Genomic DNA, 13,178 nt, shown 5'->3' on the forward strand with positions numbered 1-13,178 from the left:
CCTGAGCTCACTTGCGTGAAAAGCAATTTCCGGTATAGCCCATGGAAATTTATCCCACCAAAGTAATCCCACACCTGCCTTCTCAGAAGTAAGCACCGTTCAGTTCAATAGGACTTACTCGTGGGAAAGTTTAGGATCGAGCTGGAGTTCAAATAGGGTTGACTCTCAGGCAATTTTGTTCTTGGGAACTCGGAAGAGTCTCTCTAATGGAAAAAAGGAAGGAGAATTCGGGAATTTTAACGCCACCGCAAAGGTAAAGAAAGGTGAGTAGGGACGCCTGATTGACCCACTGTTGGTTTTTAGAATGGCCCCCTGGGCTTTTGCTCCTGCATTCACAGAGCGGAATCTGAGGACCACGCGGACCCGCTACCCTCCACCCAAGGTGCCCACAACAGGGTCAGGAAAAGGCAAGTCTGCATTTAGCTTCAGATAAATGCTGGGGGGACTTTCCCTTCTGTGGAATCTGTGACCTTCCTCGTTTGGTCGTACAGACCAATATGGCCCATGGATAGGTAAAGGGACCCCTGACCATTAGGTCCAGTCGTGACCACTCTGGGGTTGCGGCGCTCATCTCGCATTATTGGCCGAGGGAGCCGGCATACAGCTTCCAGGTCATGTGGCCAGCATGACTTAGCCGTATCCTTCCCTTGGGATGCAATCCTATTATAAACCGCATTGACCTGGTATCCCACTGAAATCAGGAGGACTTGCTTCCGAATAAACCCGCCTGAGTTCGGATTTCAGGGTTACAATCCTGTATACAGTGCCCTGAAGAGGAAGCCCCATTCAAGTCAGCGGGGACTTCCAAGCAAACAGTGTGACAGCCCAGAGGAGCGCGTTAAGGCCTTTTTTCTGCATTGATTCTTCCGTGCTTGCGCGTGTGCATGGGCGTAGCCGGGAGGGGGGCAGCTGCCCCCTAAAGTAAATCAATAAAAAATACTTAACAAACTGAGGTTCTGCCCCCCTAACATGAATCCTGCCCCCCACCACATAAATCCTGGCTACACCCATCATGGACTTGTGTGATGGGAGAAGCCGAGAGCCTCGTCCCTCCTGATGCATCTCGGCTTAAACGCTGGTGGAGTTATCACTACAGTGAAGTGGAAATACAGTAGGTTGGTTTTGTTTTCCAGATCGACTCCGCTCCGGTGTGCATGGGTCGGGCATCCTTCTGATTTTATCTCAAGCAGCTTCCATCGCAAGGGAATACGAAAATCATTCTCGTTAAAGGCCCACAGAGAGACATGTAACAACCTTAAAAATAAAATAAAAAGAAGGTAGTACAAAACAATATTACATACCCAACCACCGCCCCGTCAAGAAAATTCAGCCTTTTATTTGTCCAAAATCAAACGTCTAATTATACCCCCGTTTCTCCTTCCATGCATGCGTTCATATTTGTAATGCTAGCTGGTTTTGTAATGCCTCAGTGAGTAAACGGAAAAGAACGTGCCTTGCGCTCTTTTTTTTACATCTACAAAAAAAGCCCTTTGATTAGGTCCTAAGATAGTTGCCTGGCTATTCCACGGTTTGTTTCCTACGATGTAATAATTAGTTGAAAGAGGGTGGTGGAGAGGAAGCGAGAGAAGTGGTGGAGACTGTTTTTTTCTGGTACGAGTGTGCATTATTAGGAAATGTGACGGCCCCTTTGACCAGTTGTGTATAGAGTGACCTGGAAGTAAGCCCCATTAAAAACCATAGCGCTTACTTCGGAGTAAGCATGCATGCATTGGATCGCGCTGCCCGTGGACTAGGAGGTGTTTTTTATACACAAAGGAAGGAGGAGGCAACCTAGTCGGAGGTGATAAAACCTCTCGATCTTTTTGCCTATGGATAACGGTGGTCACCCGCGCAAACGAAACGTATGCATGTCTACTGAGAAGTAAGCCCCATGGGTTCAATGGGATTTAGCCCCAAGGACGTTGGTACGAGATTCTTGACAAAAATGCGCACAGCCGAATCCGGGTCGATGGCGATAAAATTGGCGAAGTGATGTAAACTGGGCCAAGACAGGCCTGGCGCCGCTGGCTCTTCGCCACAATCCCAGTCTGGGAACCTGCAAGTCAAAAAACCGTAGCTAATAATTGCAGCCTGCAAACCGCAGCGCCGTGGACACATGGCTTAGCAAGAGCTCCTCGGGGAGGTGGGGGAATTGCCGTTTCTGTGGGCTTGGCTGCTGAGCTCCCCCGTGGGCTTTCGCATCCTGTGGATGGCATGGCGCCCGAGGTTTCTTCCCAGTGCTCCCATGGAGCTTGGACTTGGCTTTTTACGCCCCCACCCTTCTGTCCTGAGTTATGCGTAGTAGAGCATTTCCACAAGCTCGCAGGCTGGAATTGACAAGGGCTGCCAGGCGCAGGCGCGCGCTCGGAACGAAAAAAGGCAACCTGTTCGGGCCGGAACGGCGCGTTCTTCTAGCCCGAAAGGAGCCCCGCCAGCCAGAGCCGGCTAAAACCACCTCCACGCTGCCTGGGGGCTGAGTTCCCTCTCCCCGGGAATTCTGCAGGCAGCAGCAAGGGTGGCCTCAAAGGAAAACGTGCGGTTCAGTGTCTCCTTCGAACCGAGATACTGAAAACCGCGTGTTAAATGTGCGCCTAAGCCTGCACCCACAAGAATTAGGCTAATCTCTCTCTCTCTCTCTCTCTCTCTCTCTCTCTCTCTCTCTCTCTCTCTCTCTCTCTCTCTCTCTCTCTCTCTCTCTCTCTCTCACACACACACACACACACACAGAGAGAGAGAGAGAGAGAGAGAGAGAGAGAGAGAGAGAGAGAGAGAGAGAGAGAGAGAGATTTCCACGGGCAGACCCATTCAGAAGTATTTCAGTTTAGCTAACGCTCGCAAAGAGATATACTGGTTTTTAAAGCTCTCTCTAACAAATGCAGACGGTCGATATTTCGTGCTTTTTATATGCATAAAGGGCCATCCAGTACAACCCCCAGCCAAGCAGGAAACACCATCAAAGCATTCTTGACATATGCCTGTCAAGCCTCTGCTTAAAGACCTCCAAAGAAGGAGACTCCACCACACTCCTTGGTAGCAAATTCCACTGCCAAACAGCTCTTACTGTCAAGAAGTTCTTCCTAATGTTTAGGTGGAATCTTCTTTCTTGTAGTTTGAATCCATTGCTCCGTGTCCGCTTCTCTGGAGCAGCAGAAAACAACCTTTCTCCCTCCTCTATATGACATCCTTTTATATATTTGAACATGGCTATCATATCACCCCTTAACCTTCTCTTCTCCAGGCTGAACATGCCCAGCTCCCTAAGCCGTTCCTCATAAGGCATCGTTTCCAGGCCTTTGACCATTTTGGTTGTCCTCTTCTGGACACGTCCCAGCTTGTCAGTATCCTTCTTGAACTGTGGTGCCCAGAACTGGACACAGTACTCCAGGTGAGGTCTGACCAGAGCAGGATACAGTGGTACTATTCTAGATGCTATACTCCTATTTATGCAGCCCAGAATTGCATTGGCTTTTTTAGCTGCTGCATCACACTGCTGACTCATGTCAAGTTTGTGGTCTACCAAGACTCCTAGATCCTTTTCACATGTACTGCTCTCAAGCCAGATGCCACCCATCCTGTATTTGTGCCTTTCTTTTTCTTTTCTTTTTTGCCCAAGTGTAATACTTTACATTTCTCCTTGTTAAAACTCATCTTGTTTGCTTTGGCCCAGTTGTCTGATCTGTTAAGGTCATTTTGAAGTGTGATCCTGTCCTCTGGGGTATTAGCCACCCCTCCTAATTTGGTGTCATCTGCAAACTTGCTCAGGATGCCCTCAAGCCCATCATCCAAGTCATTGATAAAGATGTTGAATAACACTGGGCCCAAGACAGAACCCTGTGGCACCCCACTAGTCACCACTCTCCAGGATGAGAAGGAGCCATTGATGAGCACCCTTTGGGTTCGGTCAGTCAGCCAGTTACAAATCCACTGGATGGTAGCATTGTCTAGCCCACATTTTACCAGCTTCTTTACAAGAATATCATGGGGCACCTTGTCAAAGGCCTTGCTGAAATCAAGATAGGCCACATCCACAGCGTTCCCTTCATCTACCAGGCTTGTAATTCTGTCAAAAAATGAGATCAGATCAGTCTGACATGACTTATTTTTCAGAAACCCATGCTGACTTTTAGTGATCACAGCGTTTCTTTCTAGGTGCTCACAGACCGTTTGCTTAATGATCTGCTCTAGAATCTTTCCTGGTATTGATGTTAGGCTGACTGGGCGGTAATTGTTTGGGTCCTCTCTTTACCCCTTTTTGAAAATAGGGACAACATTTGCCCTCCAAGTAATAGGTCTCCAAGTCTTCAGATCTGCACAAGAAGTTCTCGCATCACCGATCCTAAACACGGACAGAGCCTCCATTTCTCAATGGAACTTCCCAGCGAATATCTAGGCTAGGCATCCCCAAACTGCAGCCCTCCAGATGTTTTGGCCTACAATTCCCACGATCCCTAGCTAACAGGACCAATGGTCGGGGAAGATGGGAATTGTAGTCCAAAACATCTGGAGGGTCAAAGTTTGGGGATGCCTGATCTAGGCGTTGCATCGATACTAGTTGACTACGGTCCCTTTCTTCTTTATCGAATTCTGCATTTGAAAGCCTTAGCCCAAGTTACTCTGTAAAACAGACTTGCCTCAGGGGGGCTTCAACAAGGGATGGAGAGGCCACCGAAATGGGTGTTGCTACCTTTTCCCCAGCGCCCAAGTTGGGTAACGGCGATGTAGCAGGCTGGTTTTGGGTAGGTAGGCCTGACTATATACCCCCAGGAGCAGGCATAGGCAAACTCGGCTCTCCAGATGTTTTTGGCCTACAACTCCCATGATCCCTAGCTAGCAGGCCCAGTGGTCAGGGATGATGGGAATTGTAGACTCAAAACATCTGAAGGGCCGAGTTTGCCTATGCCTGCCCAGGAGCAATGGAGACGAGGGAATGTCCTGCGGCTGCTGTTGGATTCTCAACTACAGTAGTTGGAGCTCCACAAGTCCATAGGGGATCACAGGCCCCTCCCCACGCCCCATCCTTGAGGAAATGTGGAGAAAAAGCCAATAGGAGTAGCTATCTCCAGCTACGTTTCAGGGCAAGGGGCTACTCTAGAAACAAGGACTGATCTATTACTTTCCCAGTTTCTGGTAATTTTTTTTGCAGTGAGAACAAAATACGTTTTGAATCTATTGCGCACTTACATCGGACTCCTGTGCTATGAATTCAGTGAAACCGAACCCCATGTAAGTGCGTGTGCTGTACTATATAGCGCGCGCACTTATTTGTCAGCCGTGCGTGCCTTTGCGGTTAGCCAAGCTGCAAACGCGATACCAAGCCCCCACCAGCAGAGAGGAATCCTTAGGCTAACCTGTTGAAAAGGAAATCATGATCGCTAAGCCGGCTCTCGGGCTGCCTGTTGCAGCTGCGTTGGCCCTAGACGGGGCGAACGGTTTTCTCCAAACACTTATGATAAACACAACCGGTGCCAGCTTCGGAGTCCACGATCTCGATACAGTCCTGAGCTGTTCCCTCCTTCCAATTACGGCTTTCGTGCCTAATTAGCGCGTGTGGTTCTCCAGCCGCACATGCGCCTACCGATGGCACCTGAGGCAATTTATCAATTAGACGGCAACTAAAGACATTCCTGACGGATCGAAGGTTAAGGATAGAGCGTTTGACACAAAAGAAGGCGCTACGCTGTCGAGGCCGCTCAGATGGGCAGCTGGAAACTTCTGCGGGCCTAATCCGGTCGAGATCCTGATTAACACGGGACTGCTATGTTAATATCCCCCAAAAGTTGGTCCATTTCAAAAGATGACTGACAAAAACAGAACAGAGCTTCGTGCTTGGGAAAGTGAAGCGAGATAAATACTTGCTTTTGTTTTGGGGGGGGGATCATGGGGGATACTTGGTCGGCAAATGGGGGGTTTCTCTCTCTTCACATGTTCCTGTCGTCTTGCAGCTGGAATTCTTCCCAGGATCCTGAAAGGTCTACAGTCCTGTTTATAGTGCTATGAAGCGACACACTTTAATGAAATGCGATTTTTCCCTCTAAGGAAGATCCAGCCACTGCAAAGCATTTTCACGCCGTCTTGGTTTGAGTGGGAAAGATTTCAGCACGTGTTTAAGGCTGCAGACCCATGGATGATTATTCGGTACCGGATCCCTCTGAACTCAGTAGGGCTTGTTTCTTAGTGAACATATATAGGATCGGGCATGCACTTTCATATGAAACCAGTGGGATTATGACCGTGTCTGCTTTCTTCCCCTGGCAAAGTCAGGTTCAATGGAGCTAAGTAACAGTTTCCAGACAGCAGGCCGCCGGGATGGTGCTTTTCCTATCGCAAGAAAAGCACCTCAAAGATCAATATACGTATAGTGGCATAAAATTTCGTGGGCCACAGACTTTATGTGTGCCTATGATTGTTGTCTTATAAGCGTTTAGCTCTGGTTGGATCGTGTCCAGTGTCTCCCCCCCCTTTTTATAGCCAAAGCATTTTGGAATGCCCTTGATATTTGTGGCTTCCAATAGGTTTCTGTGTTTTTCAAAACCTTGCAATCAACTTCTTGAAAAAAAGCAAATTATTTATGGTTGTCAGAAGCGGCCTTCTAATGTTCGGTTGTTATTTTGGCTCTTGGTCTCATTTCTCCCCCTCTGTTTCAGGTCACTGTTGTTTTTTTAAAGACTTAAGAGTAGCAGCCAACGCCAGTCATACTCCAAGTAGACCCATTGGAGTTACTCAAGTTTACTGACTTCAGTGGGTCTACTTGGAGGAGGAGGATTAACATTGGATTACAGCCTTAATTCCTAACCCTCCTTCCGTCTTGCCCCGGGACCTGTAGCAAAACCGGAAAGGACCTACAGAGCCGATTGAGAAGGTTAAAACTTGTCTGGAGTGGCCAAAGAAGTGGTTGTCGGTAGAAACACACACACACACACGTTCCTTTCTCTTCGCCAATAAATGGCACATCTGACAACTGAGAAAACGCAACTTAAAAAAATGCTTAGGATTTCTTTTCATAAATGGCTTTTTCTTCGAAAGAGAGGCGGATTTAAATCTGTTTCCGATACATGAGGACAAGCCAGTTAAACAGCAGTAGCAGCAGCAACAGCAGCAACCGATTTTCGAAAGGTAACACCCGGCCGGAGGCATCTCAAGCCACCAAGCAAACAAAACGTGTCCTTAATTTTATTGCACGGTGGGATGAAAAGGCTGCTTCCCTTCTCCTTCAGCCCATGAGGGGAGAGAGAAAAGGTGACAACCAAGCATTTATATATATATGCATACACATACACGCACATACAGATCAAGTCACCTTGGAGAGCTCATATGGGAAGAAGCAGCGCCGCCGCCTCCTCAGCCATATGGCTAGGGATCTTCCCCGGGGAGCAAGCGTCAAGTCACCTTTCAGTCCGTATGTGCAAATAATTGCGGGGATCGATCGACTAGGAGGAGGCCCGGATTCATTCGCCGCTCTCTCCGCCTCTCCTGGTCAAGGAGAGGCAGCGACGCAGCTGCGCTGCCTCGTGCTCGGATTCAGTACCAGGGAAAGCAAAGGTTGAGATTTCTCCACATCACATTACTAGGGCAAAGAGAATGGGACTGGAGGCAGAGCATATAAACACATGTACAATCTTTCTCTCCCGCTCTCCTCATTTTCTTCCTGTTGCCTTCCTGTCGCAAAGCTACAGACTCCGGAAAGCCCTCACCATCTCCAGAACTCTCGTGAGAGTCTCCTAAACATTATTGCGCCTAAAGAGGCCGAGAATAACCATGGAAAATCCGACAGGAAAGATCAGCTTTGGAAAGAACAGTAAAGGCGGTGGAATTACGGTAGTAGCAGGAGAGGGGATTTGCACCGAGGAATGGATGAGATTTATTAGCGAAGGGAGAAAATAAAGGATCCTGCAAACCTAACGTGGTATGACGCTGGTTTGGAGGTGGGTTTTTTGTTTTTGTTTTTGCGAAGGAGGGGAGAGGAACGTGGCTCATTTTGTGGCTGGCATTCCTGGTGATCTGGTCCACACGCGCCCTTTAACCTCTCAGGGCGTGGGCTTAGGGGGGGGGATCCTTCCTTCTCTGCCTTCTTTATGCGTGGATATATAATCATTTAGCTCAAACTGTTTCTGGGGGAAATCCTTATCCAGCATCAATATGTTGTTCCCTTCACATGAAACTCACACGCGCAGTTTGTGTAAATCTGTAATAAATAATATTTTAATGTTAAAGGGAAGTGTATAGTAATCAAAATCTTTAGGGGCAGGATGGAATGGAAACTGAGAAGGCTTTGACAGTAAACAATCCAGCGCTCATTCCTCTGCCTCATACGACTAATAAGAGACACCGGGTGCTTCACAACGCTACATTTTTTTAGGAAGTGGTTTGACAACAAAAGCAGTACAACGAAATCCCGGAGGAGAAGCAGGTCGGATAGCGAGGCCAGGTGGTCAAAGCTGGAACAGGCAAGGTGTAGCCGCTGTCTTGGTGGAGCCCAAATTAGGATCTGCAGTCAAGCGTGGCATATATTGGTCTCTTCCTGGTCATCTGCTGTGTGAGTCTGTGGAATCCTGACAAGGCAGCCCAATTCATTTTGCTGCCTGAGGACAAATAGCAAATTGTACCCTGCCACCTTCAAGTCAAGTTACATGTTAACCAAGTCTGGTCAAGTTATTTGGATACGTGAGGCAGAAAATCTCACAAGTTATTCTATTCCACCCGCATGTGACACACTAATTGTCCTGTTGACTTCCAGAAATCTTGCACCGGGTCTGCAGGATGTCTGATTCGCTTCTGGAATAATAATTAATAATAATAATAATTTATTATTTATACCCCGCCCATCTGGCTGGGTTTCCCCAGCCACTCTGGACGGCTTCCAACAGAAATATTAAAATACACTAATATCTTAAAGATTAAAAGCTTCCCTAAACAGGGCTGCCTTCAGATGTCCTCTAAAAGTCTGGTAGTTGTTTTTCTTTTTGACATCTGGTGGGAGGGCGTTCCACAGGGCGGGTGCCACTACCGGGAAGGCCCTCTGCCTGGTTCCCTGTAACTTGGCTTCTCGCAGCGAGGGAACCGCCAGAAGGCCCTCGGCACTGGACCTCAGTGTTCGGGCAGAGTGATGGAGGTGGAGACGCTCCTTCAGGTATACTGGACCGAGGCCGTTTAGGGCTTTAGAGGTCAGCACCAACACTTTGAATTGTGCTCGGAAACGTACTGGGAGCCAATGCAGGTCTTTCAAGACCGGTGTTATGTGGTCTCGGCGGCTGCTCCCAGTCACTAGTCTAGCTGCTGCATTCTAGATTAATTGTAGTTTCTGGGTCACCTTCAAAGGTAGCCCCACATAGAGCGCATTGCACTAGTCCAAGCGAGAGGTAACTAGAGCCTGCACCACATGGAAAGCTACTACCGGTAGTTACATGTAGGTTGGCATCCTACATGGCTTGCGCTTCTGGTGCATTGAAAGCAATCATTGACCACACTTTATTGTTGTGGCTGTGATATGACCAATGAATCAAGCTATGCATATTGCACTGTAAAAGAGAATGGAACATGTGCAAACTGCAACAAAATGTTGCAGTATGAAATGTTCCTGTTCAAAAACTCTGGTCTTTCAGCCATACTCTTCTCCATCATACACCTTTCCATTCCTGCTCTCTCCCAACTTTTTATCCTCTTCCCAACTGTCAGCGTTCCATGGTCACTAAATGTACTTGTGTCATCATCAGGACACCTTTTTTGTGTGTGGTGGGGACACACTTAGGCTTCATCACCAAATATTTTTCTTCTTGTGCAAAGCTTGGGGGTGCCAGTCTGCCAATACCTCCCCCTTTGGCATCCATGGATGGTGCCTTTTGGGCAACTTAAACAACAACATTCACCCTTGTATATGAGAAATAAGAGGGAATTGTGGTTTCCAAAGTGTCACGAAGGGCTGCATCTTCCAGCTACTTGCACTAGATTTGGGGCTTTTAAATTTTACACTGGAAACCAGTTTGTAATTTCTGAAGGGAGGCTAAAGAAAAATTGCATCCTCTTGCGTTGAAGGCATGATCTCATTTGCAAACTTTGAGGATGGATAATGGCTAGTCAGTGGTAAGAGAAAGGCACTTATTATTAGGTAGGGAATAGAGGTTCCAAGGTCAAAAGAAATGGAGAAATAACAACAAGCACACTTTTATTAATTATTATAATATTTATTTATATCCTGCCTTTCCCCCAGAAACGGGAGTCAATACTAACAAAAGTCAAATGACTAAAAACTCTTGATGATGGGTTGCAAGTCCAAGTATTTCCACTCCTTGGTTAAAAGTGGGTCACTAAGTGATTTAATAAGTAGTATGAGCAGCAACATCTACAAGGGATCAACAACCCATTGGGACAAGGCTGTTGTTTATTTGGAGACTCCTTTAGAAATATCCTATTTTTTACCCATTCTACTTCAATAGAATGAAGACCCTGATGTTGGGAAAGATTGAGGGCACAAGGAGAAGAGGAAGAGATGGTTGGGCAGTATTCTCGAAGCTACCAACATGAGTCTGACCAAACTGCGGGAGGCAGTGGAAGACAGGAGTGCCTGGCGTGCTATGGTCCATGGAGGTCACGAAGAGTCGGACATGACTAAACGACTAAACAACAACAAACTTCAATAAAGTGATGTAGCCCAATTCTGCTGAAACCTAATTTGTAGCAAAAATGGACTTTTACAATGCAACCCTATATATCTTTACTCAGAAGTAAGTCCTAATAAGTTCAATGGGAATTATTCCCAAGTATCCACAGAATTTAACTTTTAAGAAGGATAAAAGGGTCACACACACATATAGTTTAAACTTCTAAGCTGTTGGTTTTTAAATTGGCCTAGGCTGAAATGTCTATGAAATAGTGCTGCTAATTATGTTTGTATTGTATTTTAAACTGAGATATTTATTTAACCCACTTTAAAGGAGTGTCTGCCTGCTGAAAAGCAGGATAGAAATTATTATTAATAACAATAACAACAATAGCCCTAAACGTGCTTGTTTGAACTTCCAAACAGGACTTCCAAATAAACACCCATAGGTTTAAACATGCAGAGCAATGCATGTAGGTCGACTCAAGTCCCCCATGTAAGTCTGCACAGGATCTCAGCACAAGTCCCAAACAAGGCCATATAAAGGAGCAGGCTATCTTTAGAAGGCCTCCGCAATTCCTATGCAGAGTTGATGGACAGCACTCCAAGTTTCGAAACCACAGGTTCTACAATCGCCTGTGTGTATAGTAGCCAGCTCCTAGGGACGGAGATCCCTTCGCCCCAATAAAATATTTGGGCCTCCACAAAGTTGATGAGCTTTGTCATTCAAATAAATGTGTGCGCGGCACGTCTTGTGATCTATTATGCGGGCTGCGGATGACCTGTCACCTTTCCCCATCCCATATTTTATTCCAGTTGGAACCCCTGCTTGTGGGTGTGCGTATGTGCCCGTAGGTTCAAGTTCTACAATAAAAGCCCGTCGGATTAAGGCCGATCTAGTGAAGGGAACGCCCCCCCCCCTCGCTCCATGCCAAGGCACCTTCCTTCCTTCTCCCTGCTGCAAAGAAAGAAAGAACAGGGGAAACCCGGAGTGCCAGCCGGTGGAACGCCGGCCTAATTGGCCCGCGCAAGATCACAGCCACGGCCGCCCTCGCTCGGCGTCCCCCTCCCACCCGTGTAATTAGGGGGTGGGATTATTAAAGGCAACGGGAGATTCCCCCCCCCACCGCATGGCTTTATGGAGTCAGGATTGCGCCCCCGATTCGTGGGAACGGGCGCGCGCGCCTGTGCGTCGGAGTGTGCAAAGCGGGAGAGGGGTGGGGGTGGGGGTGGATGAAGGCGGCGTTTGCGACGAGCTTTTCCCTCTGTGGCGCCGGGGAAGAAGAAGGGGAAGGCGGGATCACGGCGAGCCGAGGGAGGGAAAGGCAGGCAGGCAGGCAGGCAAGCAGGAAGGAGGCCGTCCTGATTAGCATGCAGCAGCGCTCGCAAGCCCGGCTCCATTGTTTTAACACCTCCCCTCTCCTCCGCGCCAATCTGTCACCGTTCAGCAGGCGAACGCGGCTGCCTCGAACGCGGCTGCCTCAAATGAGACGGATAATTAGCTGCCCCGCACGAATGGCGCACTCTTCTCACCCCTGATTGCTATCACCTTCTTGCTCCTGGCAGTTTTGACACCTCGTAATCAGCCTGCTGCTTTTTCCTCTTTTCTTTCCCTATTTCTGATTCCGCCGCCCGCCCTTTTCCTTCAGGTTCCCCCCTCCCCTTTTCTTCTTTTAAATAAAAAATAAAAAAATAAAAAATGCAACGCCAGTTGCCATTTGGATTGAGCCTTCTCTGCTGAGTTAACCTTGCATGAATCGCAAGGAAAGAGGAGGGGAAGAGGATGTCGGAGGGCGACAAAAGCGCTTCTCCTCCAGGGCGCGCGCGTATTTTGAGGTGGCGCGGGCGGCTGTGTCGCTCAGCTGCTTGTGCCTGGTAGCCTCGGCGACTTGGGTAGCGGAGCAGGTTTTTGTGGTGTCGTGGTGGTTATTGTGACTTGACCCCCACCTTACGCCCCCTGCTCAGATTCCCTCTCCATGTTCTGGGGGGCGAAAGAGAAAGGCTTGGGCCTGTGCGCGCCGAAGGAGAGAGAGAGACCTTTCCACAGCGCGCCCCCTTTAGTCGACAGAGCGGCGCTACAAGCAGGGAGAGAAAGGCGCGCGCCCGTGCACCAAACCCCTGGCAAATGTCAAATGGCTGATTTAATCTAATCTAAAGTTTATTGGCGGGCTCCGAAGGCGAAGGGGGGAAAAAGAAGCCCAAGCTGAGTGTGGCAATAAACAGACTGCAGAGGGAACCTCCAGAAAAGGACAGAGCTGAGACCTCAAATTAATGTACTAAATTTCCCTTCGAAGATCGCACCCCCTCGATGAACTAGTGGAATCTGTCACAAGTGTGTTTCCCTCGCTCCTCTAACGAGCGGTGACAGTCTAATTACTGGAGCTACAAGCAGCTGGCGAGGTAGCCAGAGAGAGGGAGAGAAAAGGTGTGTGTGTGTGTGTGAGTGAGTGAGTGAGTGAGAGAGAGAGAGCTCACACATGCAATAAATACATATATGCTAAAGGAAAAACCTGTGCACGGAGCAGCCACTGTTGTGGGAACCTCACCTCAGCACCAGTCTCTCCTCTCCCACTGATGGGAAGCC

The sequence above is a fragment of the Zootoca vivipara genome, chromosome 1 (genome assembly GCF_965207765.1).
Source record: "Zootoca vivipara chromosome 1, rZooViv2.hap1.1, whole genome shotgun sequence".
NCBI lineage: Eukaryota > Metazoa > Chordata > Lepidosauria > Squamata > Lacertidae > Zootoca > Zootoca vivipara.